This window comes from Mus musculus, chromosome 18 (assembly GCF_000001635.26).
Source record: "Mus musculus strain C57BL/6J chromosome 18, GRCm38.p6 C57BL/6J".
Lineage (NCBI taxonomy): Eukaryota > Metazoa > Chordata > Mammalia > Rodentia > Muridae > Mus > Mus musculus.
Genome location: NC_000084.6, coordinates 59,547,988 through 59,561,666, shown reverse-complemented (window position 1 = coordinate 59,561,666; position 13,679 = coordinate 59,547,988). Strand labels below are relative to the sequence as shown.

General features: G+C 37.8%; 1 long non-coding RNA gene across 1 annotated transcript; it reads right to left on the bottom strand.

Moving 5' to 3' along the window:
- Positions 1-9,935: 9,935 nt before the first annotated feature.
- On the bottom strand, positions 9,936-13,357 carry Gm52338. The gene is made up of 2 exons (XR_003952597.1): positions 13,133-13,357; positions 9,936-10,227 (listed from the first exon to the last, which is right to left on the bottom strand). It is a non-coding gene; the product is annotated as a predicted gene, 52338 (long non-coding RNA).
- Positions 13,358-13,679: the final 322 nt, after the last annotated feature.

The following is a 13,679-nucleotide window of genomic DNA, read 5'->3' as shown; positions in this document are numbered from 1 at the left end:
TTGTTAACAATGTAAGTGAGTTTTCACCACAGCTAGTTTGAATTTCCATTACTATAATAATTAGAGGGAATATATTTTTTTCAAGACAAAATTTCTTTGTGTGACAGCCCTGGAAGTTCTGAAACTCACTTTGTAGACCAGGATGGCCTTCAACTCAGAGAGATACACTTGTTTTTGCCTCCCAAGTGCTGGGCTTAAAGGTATGTGCCACCACTCCCCAATTACAGAACATTATTCATGAGATGAATTTTTGTTTTGTTTTGGCCATAGAAATAGAACAGATTTCACAAATTCGTTACAGCATGCAAACCCATTTTATGTAATTTTTTTTCTCAGAAAGGTGATGTATGAGTGTGTGTATATGTGGGTGTTCAATTTCAAAATTAAAATCATATTTATCACTCCCCAGTAGCAATGATATTGCAACCTCACATGCTCAGAATGTTATTGTAAAGTCAAATGTGAAGTGTAATTATCCCATATATGAAAAAGATTTCTCTTCATATGAGGACACATGAATACACTTGACATTCATCATTACCATCATCTTTCCTATAAAACCTTCATTTCTATAAAGCTGAGTCCAAGTGTCTCCAGGATAAGTATTTTTATACATTCCTAATATAATTACATGCCTTTTTACCTCTTTATGTAACAGCAATACAAACCAATTTAATGCCTTAATGAAATTTATTTTGACACTTGCTGGGGTGAAATATCAAAATAAGAATATAGAACAGATGTTTATATGGTTTGATTTTTCAATTCTGATTTTGACATTGAACCAGGACCCAATAAATCAAACTAGCATTGTCTTTTGCTTATTTTGCCATTTTTAATTTTGTCTTTGTTTTTGAAGATTTTATACAGCATATAATGAAATATAGTCATATGTACCCTGATTTTTCTCTTCCAACTTCCTCCACACCTTCCCAACAAGTCTCCTTTCCAATTCATCTCTTTGTGTTTTTGATGAGTCATGGAGTCTAGTTAATACTGTCAATATGAGCATGGATGTGGGACCTTCCAGTGCAGCCTGGTCCAATATAATAGCTCTATAAATAGCTACATGTTCAAAAATATCCCCCTTCTTCCAGCAGTTATTGGCTGCCAATAACTACTTAAGTAAGGGAAAGAACTTTGAGATCATCTACCCATCTATTCCAGAACTTTTGTTGGCTTGAGCATGTGCAAGTAACCACAGCTGCTATAAATTCATGAGAGCTATAACCATGCCCTGTCCAGAAGACAGCATTTCATAGCATGCTTCTCCATTCTCCAGCTCCTGTATTCCCCCTACCTCTTTTTCCACGATGTTCTTTGGACCTTGAGGAGGAAGGAGATGCTAATTTAGATATCCTGTTCAAAACTAAGCACACAGACTCTTATTCTCATTACCTTGTCCAATTATGCATCTCTTCTCTGAGTGCTACAGACTTCACAACTTCTCTAACCAAGGTTGAGGACATCCTATAACTATGGGTATAAATATTAATATTAATAAGGTATAGTAGTTGGTTTTATGTCAACTTGCTATGATTTAGAAACACCTGATCAGGAAGCATTACTAAAGAATTGTCTTCATTACCATAATATGAAAAGATCCACCCCAAATGTGAGGTGTGGCTTCTGAGAGTATCCCAGTAGCTATCTTGATCTTCCATCTTGACACAGAGTTTATATGGCCTCTTGTTATTGGTTGTGATAGTTTCAATCATATTAGAACCAGTCTTTCTAGATTTCCAATTCAATTGAAAACTAATGGCTTTCCAGGAACTCTTTAGGACTTCTGAGGCAGATTGGATCTGTCAAGGCACTCAGCCTGATGGACAAACAACTATTGGATTCTTGTTCTTTCAGGTGTGAGACAGCTGTTAATATTTGGACCATATTATTTAACTTACTCAATAGATTAACATATACCCGCATAGTGCAGTCTTATTGTGACAGATCTGACTATGTTTTAGGGAAGATTGTAGAAGGACTTTGAAACTTTGAGCTATAAAAGTCATTGAGTGGGTCATTCTGTAGGAGCTTTGAAGATAAGGTTGAGAGCAGTGCAGATGATGTAGGCCTGGTAAGTGACTTTTCTGAGGGAAGCAAAGATTCTACCAGTCTTTTGAGTGATGAATCTGGGTTATGGTTAGCTTGGGCTGAAGAATCAGCTGTGATCAACAAGAAACAAGAATTGGTAAAACAAAATCTTTGCTTTGATGGGATACTCAATGCTCGTTAGCTGGAGCTGAGTATTTAGTGGTGATAGGCTTGGCACTGAGAGAGGCCAGGAGAGGCCATTGATGAAGGTACAGCCAGAGTAGCAGTGGAAGCTGAGGGATTAAAGGGGTCTTGGGGGAAAAGTTGAGGCTTTGCACCATGAAGCAAGGCCTACAGAGGCTATTGGTGAGAGTTTAGCCCACTAACAGTAGAAGACCCCAGCATTTTAGAGATGCCAGTACCACAGAGTAACCTCCAAGAAAAGCAGCAGTGGTGGAAGGGAGCCTGCCCAACCTTAGAAAAGAAGCTGTGTGTGCTGCAAGAGGGTGGAGCCAACAAAGTGACCCAAGCCCTTTGGAGGAGCCCATAAGATCTTGTGTAGATCCCAGACACTGGACATTGAGTTATTTATACTGCTGAGAGTTTTGCTTTGTTCACATTGGGACTGTGCCTTGGTTTTTCCTCTTGAAATGAGAAGATATTTAATTGAATTTTAATTTTTACAGAAGCACACAGCTGAAAGACTTTGAACTTTGAAAGGAGTTTTTGGATTTTTAGAGAGAGTAAATGTTTTAAAGACACTAGAATTTGAATGTGTTTGAATTTGTAAAGACTGGGGGACTTTCATTAATGTTCTTTATGTTTTTAATGTAAGATCTCTAAGAAGAATAAGAAAGAAAAGGCTGTGGCTTAATAGTGGCATGTTTGTGTGTCAAGCTGATGAGTGGTCAGTTGTGCTGGTCAGTCAACTTGACATACAAACTATCATTATCTGAAAGGAGAGGACCTCAAATGAGAAAATGCTGCCATAAGTTCCAGCTGCAAGGCATTTCTTCATTAGTGATTGATGGTGGAGGGTTCAACCCATTGTGAGTAGTGTCATCTCTAGCCTGGTGGTCCTTGATTTTATAAGAAAACACCCTGAACAATCAATGGGGAGCAAGCCACTAAGGAACACCTCTCCATGGACTCTGCATCAGCTCTGATCTGTAGGTCCCTGCCCTGTTTGAATTACTATCCTGATTTCCTTCAATGATGAAAAGTGTGGTGGAAGTGAAAGCCAAATAAACCTTTTCTTCCAAAACTTGCTTTTTGGTTATAGTGTTTCATTACAGCAATAGATATCCTAATTAAGACATACACACAGACACAGACACAGACACAGACACACACACACACACACACACACACACACACACACACACACACTGTTCATCAGGTTATTCCTCTAGAGACCCTTGACTAATAAAGCAATTTGTGGCATAACCATTTCAGATTCTATCCTAGGGCCTATGACTTTACTAGCTATGAGTTCTTCAGTAGGGTTATAGTACCAGGCATAAAATTCCCTACTGTAGAATAGGACTCAAATCTATCAGAATGCCCTCATCTACTCCATCAGAATCATGCTACTCTTTCACTATTGGCCATATCTTGCCTGACAGCTCTGCATAGTGTAATGAATAGGGTCCTGTGCTGGATAAGACTGTTGGTGTTATTTCTTTTCCAGCAGCCTACAAAGTATCTTCTATAACTATTAAAGATAAACAGTGGAGGAAATATATTCTGGTTACTTTGAGCTTGATTTTCCTATATTCTGTAGCCAAATTGTGTTATTGTCCCCAGGGAAGTCTTAACTAGGTAGTTATGATGGGCAAACAAGAGCAATGGCCATAACTTGTGCTGTTTTGGAGACCTTTGGGAAATCCTAGCCAACATGGCAATAAGGAAGTTTCCTATTGTAATAATACTTTAAAAATATTTGAATTTAGTAAAGAATGTCTTTTAGTAATACTATTGTCCACGTAAGTTCTATTCAAATTCATCACCACCCCCCCCACACACACATAACTTGTATTTGAAATCAATAAATGGGTTTCCATAAGGCTTTTTCATAGATCTCCAGTTAATCCTTCAAACACTATTCCCTCTCCTTCTCAATTCTTCTCCTCATCCCTGCTTGTATTGCTTACTTTTGCTTTACTGTGATAAGACACAGCAACCAAGGAAGTTTACATAAGGAGAAGCTTATTTGGATTCTTACAGTTTCAGAGGAATAGCAGTCTATCATTATTGCATTTATAGAAGCATGGCAGCAGGCAGGCATGGCGACTGAGAATGCAAGCTGAGCACTTACACAGTATATTACAAGCATGTTGTCTTTGTTTTTAATAGCTGAGTAGTATTCCATTGTATAGAAGAACTATATTTTCTTTATCCATTCTTCAGGTGAGGGACATCTAGGTTGCTTCCAGTTTATGGCTATTACAAATAAAGTGGTTATGAACATAGTTGAACAATTGTCTTTGTGAAATGGTGGAACATCTGTTGGGTATATGCCCAGGAACGGTATAGCTGGGTCTTGAGGTAGAAGTATTTCCTGTTTTTTTATTTCCAAAGTAGTTGTACAAGTTTGCACTCCCACCAGCAATGAATGAGTGTTCTCTTTGTTCCACATCCTTGCCAGCATGAACTATCTCACGATATTTTGGTCTCAGCCATTCTGATGGGTGTAAGATAGATCCTCAGAGTTGTTTTGATTTGTATTTCCTGGTTGACTAAGGACTTTGAACATTTCTTTAAGTGTTTTATGGCCATTGGCGATTTCTTTGTTGAGAATTCTCTGTTTAGTTCTGTACTCCATTTTTTAAATTGGGTTATTTGAGATGTTGGTGGATGGGAACTCCACAGGATTGCTAACAGAATCAACTAACCCTGATCCTTGGGGCTCTTAGAGTCTGAATACCAATCAAAAGACATACACGGACTGGACCTATACCTCCTCACACATATGTAGCAGATGTGTAACTTTGTCTTCATTTGGGTCCCAAACAACTGGATCTGGGACTGTACTAAAAGCTCTTGCCTGTATGTGGGATATGTCCTTCTACCTAGGATGCCTTGTTTGGCCTCAAGGTGAGAAGAAGTGCCTAGCCTTACAGAGAAATGCCAGGGTGGGAGGATATCAAGGGGGACCTCACCTACTTAGAGGAGAAGAAAAAGGGAGGTGGGGGAAGGATTGTGGGAAGGAGTGACCAAAAGAGCAGCAATGAGCAGGATGTAAAGTGAATAAGTAAAAAAAAAAATAATTAATTAAAAAAATTACAAGCATGAAACAGAGAAAGCCAATTTGAAACAGTGCAAGTCTTGAAACTCTCAAAGTCCACCACCAGTGACAGTTCCTCCCACAAGGCAACATCTCCTAACTCCCCTAAAATAGCACCACCAACTGGAGACCAAGTGTTCAATCGCAAGACTGTGGAGGGTACCTCATTCAACCCACTTTGCCTATTGTACCTTTAAGTCTTTCTTCTTTGATTTCACATGTATTAGACTATTTTTCCAGTTATTTTTAACTCAATTTGTGAAATAGTGGTCTTTCATATAACTTTTCAGATGCCCATCATTTAAACATCTTTTTTTTATAGGATATATTCCCATGCAAGTGAAATATTATTTTTTCTTTTATTAAATGTAGATTTTTCATACAATATAATCCAAATACAGTTTTTCTTCCTTTTACTCCCCCTAGTTCTTTCCTACTTACTTCCACTTTCAGATTCACTCTCTTTCTCTCTTTCACAAGAAAAGAACAGGCTTCTAAGTGACAATAAGACAGTAAGATAAAACAAAAACCATTGTATCAAAGTTGGACAAAACGAGCCAAGGAAAAAATAACAGAACCCAAAGAGATGGCACAAGAAACCAAGATCACTTGTCCACACCCACTCAGGAGTATTATAAATGTATTTAACTGAAAGGTATTATATATATATATATATATATATATATACACTAATAACTGGTTCAGACCCCTGTAGGCCCTGTGACTGCTGTATCCCAGGTTTGCTCAGTTGTTCCAGAGGGCCTTGGGCTCCTCTCGCTCCTCTGGCTCCTCTATTCCTATCTCCTCTTCCCCAGAGTTCCTGGAGCTATGAGAGGGGATTTGATAGAGACCTATCCTTTAGAGGTGTGAAGTATGTGTTTCAATATCTCCCTCTCCCTCTCCCTCTCCCTCTCCCTCTCCCTCTCCCTCTCCCTCTCCCTCTCCCTCTCCCTCTCCCTCTCCCTCTCCCTCTCCCTCTCCCTCTCCCTCTCCCTCTCCCTCTCCCTCTCCCTCTCCCTCTCCCTCTCCCTCTCTCTTCATATTGTCTGCCTATGGATCCCTGTATTTGTTCCTCTCTGCTGCAGGAGGAAGCTGTTCTGATGATGTCTAAATAAGTTACTGATATATGAGTACAGCAGAATGTCATCAGGAGTCATTTTATTATTACTCTTTTTAAAAAGTATTATTGATTTTAAGTAGTATTTAGTTTAACCTTAGGTCTCTGGGCTATTTAGCCTTTCATTCTTGGTCACCCAAGCAGTGTTATATATGGGTTCCACCTCATGATGTGGGACTTAAGTCAAATCAAACATTGGGTTGTCTCTCACACAGATGTATGCTACTATTGTCCTACCATATTTTGCAGGCAAGGACAGACTGTAGATCAAATGTTTTATGTTTGGGTTGGTGTTTAAATTTCTGTTTTGGTAGCCTGAAGAGTACCCTTCAAAGATGCTAGAACATTGGGGTGAAAGTTCTATGTAGGTACCAGCTCAATATCTCCATGTTCAATGAGTTGTGTGGGTGAGATCTTCAACAATGGGGCTTTTCTGTCATTTTGTGGAAAGTAACCTTGGCAACAAACTAAGTTGCTGGGGATTTTCATGGGACTCTTTCAGGCCATAACTCAATTGGATGAAACACAGGCCCAGTACTAGAAGCTTCATCTAGTGACAGGAGATGGCCAGTTAGAGTTCTACCTCCCTCATTATTTGGAGATGTCATTAAAATCACCTTCATAAATTATAGGAAGATTTTACTGCACTACATTTGCAGACAGTCCCTCAAATACCCCTCAATTCTAGTGATTTCTCTCCTTATTCCATTCCTCAATATGATCTAGTTCCCTATTCTTTAGTTCTCCCCCAGTTCAAGTCCATGAATAAAATGTATTCTATTTCTGCCTCCTAGGGAGATCCATGTACCCTACCCCCACCCACACTACCTCCCAGTTTCTCCTCTATGCCTAACCTCTCTTGATCTATAGATTGCAGCTTGGTTATAATTTATTTAACAGCTAATATCCAGATTAAGCAAATACATATCACACTCATATTCCTGGATTATCTTACTCAGCATGATTTTTTTCTATTTTTATCCATTTGCCTGTAAATTTCATAGTGTCATTTCTTTTTAGGAGTAGAGTAATACTCTATTGTGTAATTGTACCACATTATCTTTATTTTTTTTTCTTCTCTTGAAGGACATCTAGGTTGTTTGTAATTTCTGGCTATTATGAACAGAGTATCAACAAACATGGCTGATCAAGTGACCCTGTGGTAGGATGAAACATTTTTGGGTTTATTCCCAAAAGCGATATAGCCTGATCTTAAGGTAGATCAATTCCCAACTTTCTGAGGAACCACTATATTGATTCCAATAGTAGCTGTACAAGTTTGCACTCCCATCAGCAACAGATAAGTGTTTCTCTGCTCCACATCCTTACCATCACAAGCAGCCTTCCGTATTATTGATCTTAATCATTCAGACAGGTGTAAGATGGAATCGCAAAGTAGTTTTGATCTGCATTTCCCTGATGGATAAGGCCAGTGAACATTTTCTTTCAGTGCTGCTTGGCCATTTGTGTTTCCTCTATTGAGCTCTCCGTTTAGATCTGTACCCCATTTTTAAAAATTGTGTTATTTATTTTTTGATTATCAAGTTTCTTGCTTCTTAGGTACATTTGCTTGAAATATCTTTTTCAATCCTTTACCCTGAGGTTATGTCAATTTTTGATGTCACCATATGTTTCTGGGATGCAGCAAAAGGAAGAGTTTTGGTTTTGTATCCATTCTGTTAGTTTTCTTTCTCTAGGGAATTGGGAGTCATGATATATTGAGATATCAATGACCAATGACTGCTGATACCTTTTATTCTCTCTCTCTCTCTCTCTCTCTCTCTCTCTCTCTCTCTCTCTCTCTCTCTCTGTGTGTGTGTGTGTGTGTGTGTGTGTGTGTGTATCTGTACCTCCTCTTCCTTTGATTTTGATGGTCTGGGTTTATTTTTTCACTATATTTTCATGGTTGTAGTTATCCTCTTTAGGTAGGAGTTTTCATTCTAGGGCTGGATTTGTAGATAAATATTGATCAAATTTGATTTTATCATGGAATATCTTATTTCCTCTGTCTATCGCAATTGAGAGTTTTGTTGAGTAATCTTGCCTGGCATCTGTGGTCTCTTAGAGTCTGCTGGACATCTTTCCAGGACCTCTGTCTTTTAGAATTTCCACTGGCCGGGTAGTGGTGGTGCATGCCTGTATTCCCAAAACTTGGGAGGCAGAGGCAGGTGGATTTCTGAGTTCGAGGTCAGCCTGGTCTACAGAGTAGTTCCAGGACAGCCAGGACTACATAGAGAAACCCTGTCTCGACCAACCAAAAAAAAAAAAAAAAAAAGATTTTCCCCTGAGAAGTCAGGAGTCAGGTCTAATTCTGGTAGTTCTGTCTTTATATGTTACTTGGTCTTTTTCCCTGGCAACTTTTAATATTCTTTCTGTATTACATTCATTCAGTGATTTGATTAATATGATGATGGGAATATCTTTCTGGTGCAGTCTGTTTGGTGTTCTGTATACTTCTTATACCTTTGCAGGCAGCTCCTATTTTAGATTAAGAAAATTTTTTCCTATGTTCTTGTTGAAAATATTTTCTGAGCCTTTGATATGGGTTTATCTTTCTCCCTCTATTCCTCTTATTATTCTTATTATAATATATTATTATAATATCTTATTAATCTTAGATTTGTTCTTTTCACAGTCTCACAGTTTTTCTGGATGCTTTGTGTAGGAAATTTATATATTCAATATTTACTTTGACAGATGTATCCATTTTTTATCAGATCTTCAACATCTGAGATTATTTCTTCTACTTTGCATTCTGTTTGTGAAGTTTGCATCTATAGTTTCTGTTTGAATTCCCCATTATATTTTTATTTTCAGAATTCCTTCAGTTTGGGTTTTCTTCATTACTTGAATAGCTTTATTCATTCCCTTCCACTGTTTATTTATGTTTTCCTGGATTCTTTAATGGATTTATTTACTCTTTAAGGAAATCTTCATATAGGCTGTTTTCAAGTCATTTTCTAGGGCTTCACCTATGTTAGAATACTTAGCATGTGCTCTGGTAGGGTTGCTGTACTCTAGGGAAGACATGTTGTCCTGATTGTCGTTGACTGTTTCGATGCTGATGTCTGGGCGTCTGGAATTGGGACGCTCATCAGTCTGGTAAATAATATCTGGTTTTGTCCCTGTTGAGCATTTTGTTCTTTGGTTTCTGCTTCCTCCCTGGACTTGAGCAGAATGTGATGGCTGTGTGTTAATTGGTAGGAAATTTTCTGCTGACCTGTTATCTTATGGGCTCAGAGAGGAAATGGAGACCATAGCAGCTTTTCTGCTATAGAGCTGGGAATGAGACTGCAGAGAAAAGGGGTCTGGGGGAGAAGAAGAAGAGATGTGGATCTGCTGACAACCTACTACTTTCAATGAGAGGACCATTCCTTGATGTATCAAGGGGAGTTCTAGTTTTTTAAATTGTGCATTCTCTCCTCACATATCACTTAATGTGTCTGATATAAGCCAGTGTTCTGTATTAATATATATTTAAATCAACAGTCAGAAATATTGGAAACTATGAAGTAGTTTATTAGGATATTATAATGGCCAGTGTCTTTAAAGGGTAGCTAGAAGCATAAGCAATCAGAATCTCTTGATTTATTTCCAAGGAGTGAAGTTTTCTTGGAAGCTGAGCTCCATAACTTGCAAGTACAGAATCACGTGATCAATATCCAACAAGAGCCAGAATCCCCAGAAGGCATGGCAGCACCGCAGGCTGCTATTCTGCAGACAACAGATGATTCCAGAAGAAACTAAGAAACTGAGAAGATGAGTCATGCTCTTGATAGTATGGTAGCACCTGCAAAGCAAAACAATAAAGACAACAGGTATTAATAACATTAACTTTCCTTTAGAGCTTTTGCTCTCAAGAGGAAAACAGATTAAGCAGGCACAGCTCATCTCTTTAGAATATTTAATGAACCATTTCATATTGCAAGCAAGCAATATACACTTCATTTTAATTTTTCCATGTGGTTTCATTAAGATGTAGGAGAATTTCAGGCACTTAAATTTGTTTCAATTAGCTATAATTATTATTTTCCTTTTGAGTCTCACCTTATACCAAATTAGTGAATGGAAATGTGTTCAAACTGGCTTCTTTTCTCACCACACCAGTCATTCTTAGGGCATCTCTGCTTTCCATCAATATAATATCTCCAACGCGTTGTACTTTTAACATTTACTTAGACAAAAACATGGATCAGTTACTTTTCTAAAGAAGCTTTCAATATAGGGTGTAATATAGTTTAAAATATTTGCCCCACCAGCCACAATGAATATATTGGGTAATACAACTCTTGTACCTAGAGCTCAGGAAATATTGCCAAACAGGGGGTGGAAAGATTTAAAGAACCAGAGGACCAGGAACTCTGCTGTGATAAGGTATCGCTGAGAATAGACATGAGCTTCAGCAATGTCACATCAACAATATGAGTGAGTAAAGAAGGTCTATCTGCACTCGGACAACACTGACCAGCATGTTAATATGGGAGAAGAAAAATCTCATAAGGCCCCAATATTAAACTAAGAGCTACAGGCAACTAAGGAATAATGAGAGCAGGAGAAATAGTCTTCCACTGGAATGAGCTGCTTAGTCAGTTATCCAATACCAAATGGTCAGTCCTGGAATAATACACATATGTTTTTAATCTAGGTTTTGTTATATGTATGCTTATCTAATTTTTGGTTTTCTGGTTAGTGTTACAATAAACATTCAGCACATAGGAGGAAATTAATATATAAATCTAAGCAATAGATACACTTTCTTCCTTCAAAGAGAAAACATAAAGAAATAATCAACAGGTATACGAAAAAATGTTCATCATCACTAAAAGCAAGGGAAATGCAAATTAAACTACAATAAGATAACCCCACCCCACTCCAGGAACAATGTCTATTATCGAGAATACGAACAATGACAATTACTAGAGAAGATGGGGAGGGAAGAGAATTCTGCACCACCTGCATTTTAATATGTTAATATAGTTATTATTCAAAACAGTATGGATGGATGTTCCTAAGAAATTTTAAACTACAACAACATATGACCCAGCACTTCCCCTCCAGAGTGTGTATTCCAAGGAACTGAAGGGTGGGAGAGACACCTGCCTTCCGAGTTCATTGCCTTCTACGATTTGAGTAGGATTTGCTCTCTCCAAAACTCATACAGAAGCTTACTTCCTCACTGAGGCAGGGCTTAGGAGCGTGGACAACATGGGACTGAGCCCTTAGGAGTACATCAGTGCTGCCTCACAGAAGTGCTTCTATACCCTACGTGGACTGGAATGATCACTCCAAGACTGAGTGGTACAAACAAGTTCAGAGGTCTCAATTTTCCCTTGCTTTCATCTCACTATGGGTCCTTCTTTGCCTTGTGTTCTTGGGCCATGCATGGAGCAGCAGGGGGACTTCAGCAAAAGCCACTTCATTTTGAATTTTCGGTCTTCAGAAATGTGACTGTTACTGTAAATAAACCTCATTGATTTATTACTATTCAGTATCAGGTATTTTGTCATAGCAATGTAAGATAGGCATGGTCTTGTCGATAATCTATAGTTTAAAAATCTCCATGTTTGATTCCACAAAAATGAAAAAAAAGTCACAATTATTTATCCAGAATTTCTTGGATAATTACAAATGGAGTACCAAGAGGTAGTACAAGGACATCGGGAAACATTTCTGCTAACATTATCTGCCACCATGCATCACCAAAAAAAATAAAGTGTGAATTTATTGGGTAAACTTATAAGAATCCATTAAAAAAAAAAGTACCAACACTGCCATGCTTCCTAATAGTCAGAAAATGTTTTGTATAATTCCCAAAACAAGGTTATGAGAAAATGTTACCCTTTTTGTCCCCTTTTGGCCTGTGTTTGTTTTTAGTTCTTTTAGACAGAATTTTTTGTTTCCTCCATGCCTAATAATGTTTTTATTAGTCTCGTGTGTGACACTCATGAGTTTAGATGCCCTCTGAGACATCTGAATGGAAATTATAGTAACAGTCATTATGTGAAATTAGTAGTGGCATCTTGACATGTTCTATTTACTTTGTTTTGCTTTTCTCCTCCATACCACACAGAACTATTTCCAAATATGGTATTGAAAACAAAGGAGACTGTGACTGGGTTACTTGAGACACTGACAGCAAAGCCATGGAAGGTCACCTTGATGGCCCGCACCTACGAAGGCTAAAGACTAATGAAGAAACTTGGAAAAGTCAGAGTCAAGGCTTGTGACTAACTTATATAAGATTTCTCTTTTTACGAAGTATTTGAAATTGTACTTATTTATTTATGCAATTTATTTATTTACGTAAGTAAATAAATACACATGTTTATGTGTGGAGAACAGAGGGCAAACTGTGGGAGTTGATTCTTTCCACTGTGTGGATGCTGGCACTTGAACTCAGATTGTAAAGGTTAGAAACAAATGTCCTTCCCTGAAAAACCAGCTTTCCAGTTCCTGCACAGTACTCTTGATGTGAGCTGAACTAACTAAGCATGAACTGTCTGGATAAATTAATACTGATCTTTTAATTTCTTCTCAGTAACAGACTAGAGATAACCTTTCCTACTTTTCTCAACTAATTGCCAAAGTTGTAAGATGATTATCAAACCTCTCAGATAGATACTAACTGTATAAAGCACCCGAGGGAGGTTTACACATTGTGCTATAGGACTTGTAATGTGTGCAGAAACACTCACCTTGAGTTTCATCCATTATCAACTGTTCACAGAGACTCGATCACCAAACACAAAGCTTGGAGAAATGGAGGAAAACAGGTAAGAGAGAATGTGGAACGTGAAGTTTGTAAAATGTGACTTGTTGATTGCTTGGTGGTTTTTGAGGGCCCAGATTTCTGCCTTTTGTGTTTAAATAAACTTTAAAACTAAAATTAAACATATCTGCCAATGTGTCGTGGTCACTTCTTTTATTCTAATATTTGCATGGAAAAATAGATTCCAAGCACAAATTGGCAACAGTAAATTTAATTCCATGTGTCATATTTATTTTTATAAAATTCTAGGTAGCAAAATTGAATATATTAAAAATATAATAATTAATAGACCATTTTTAAATTTTGTATTCGAATTTTGTTTTCATATAGTATATTTTGATCATATTCTTTTCCCTGTCCCAGATTTCCCTTTTCTCCTTCCTTACTTAACTTCATGTTCTTTCTTTGTTTTTAAAACAAAACAAAACCAATGAAGACTGAAGTGTGAACACTATGCCCCTCCTTAGAAGTGG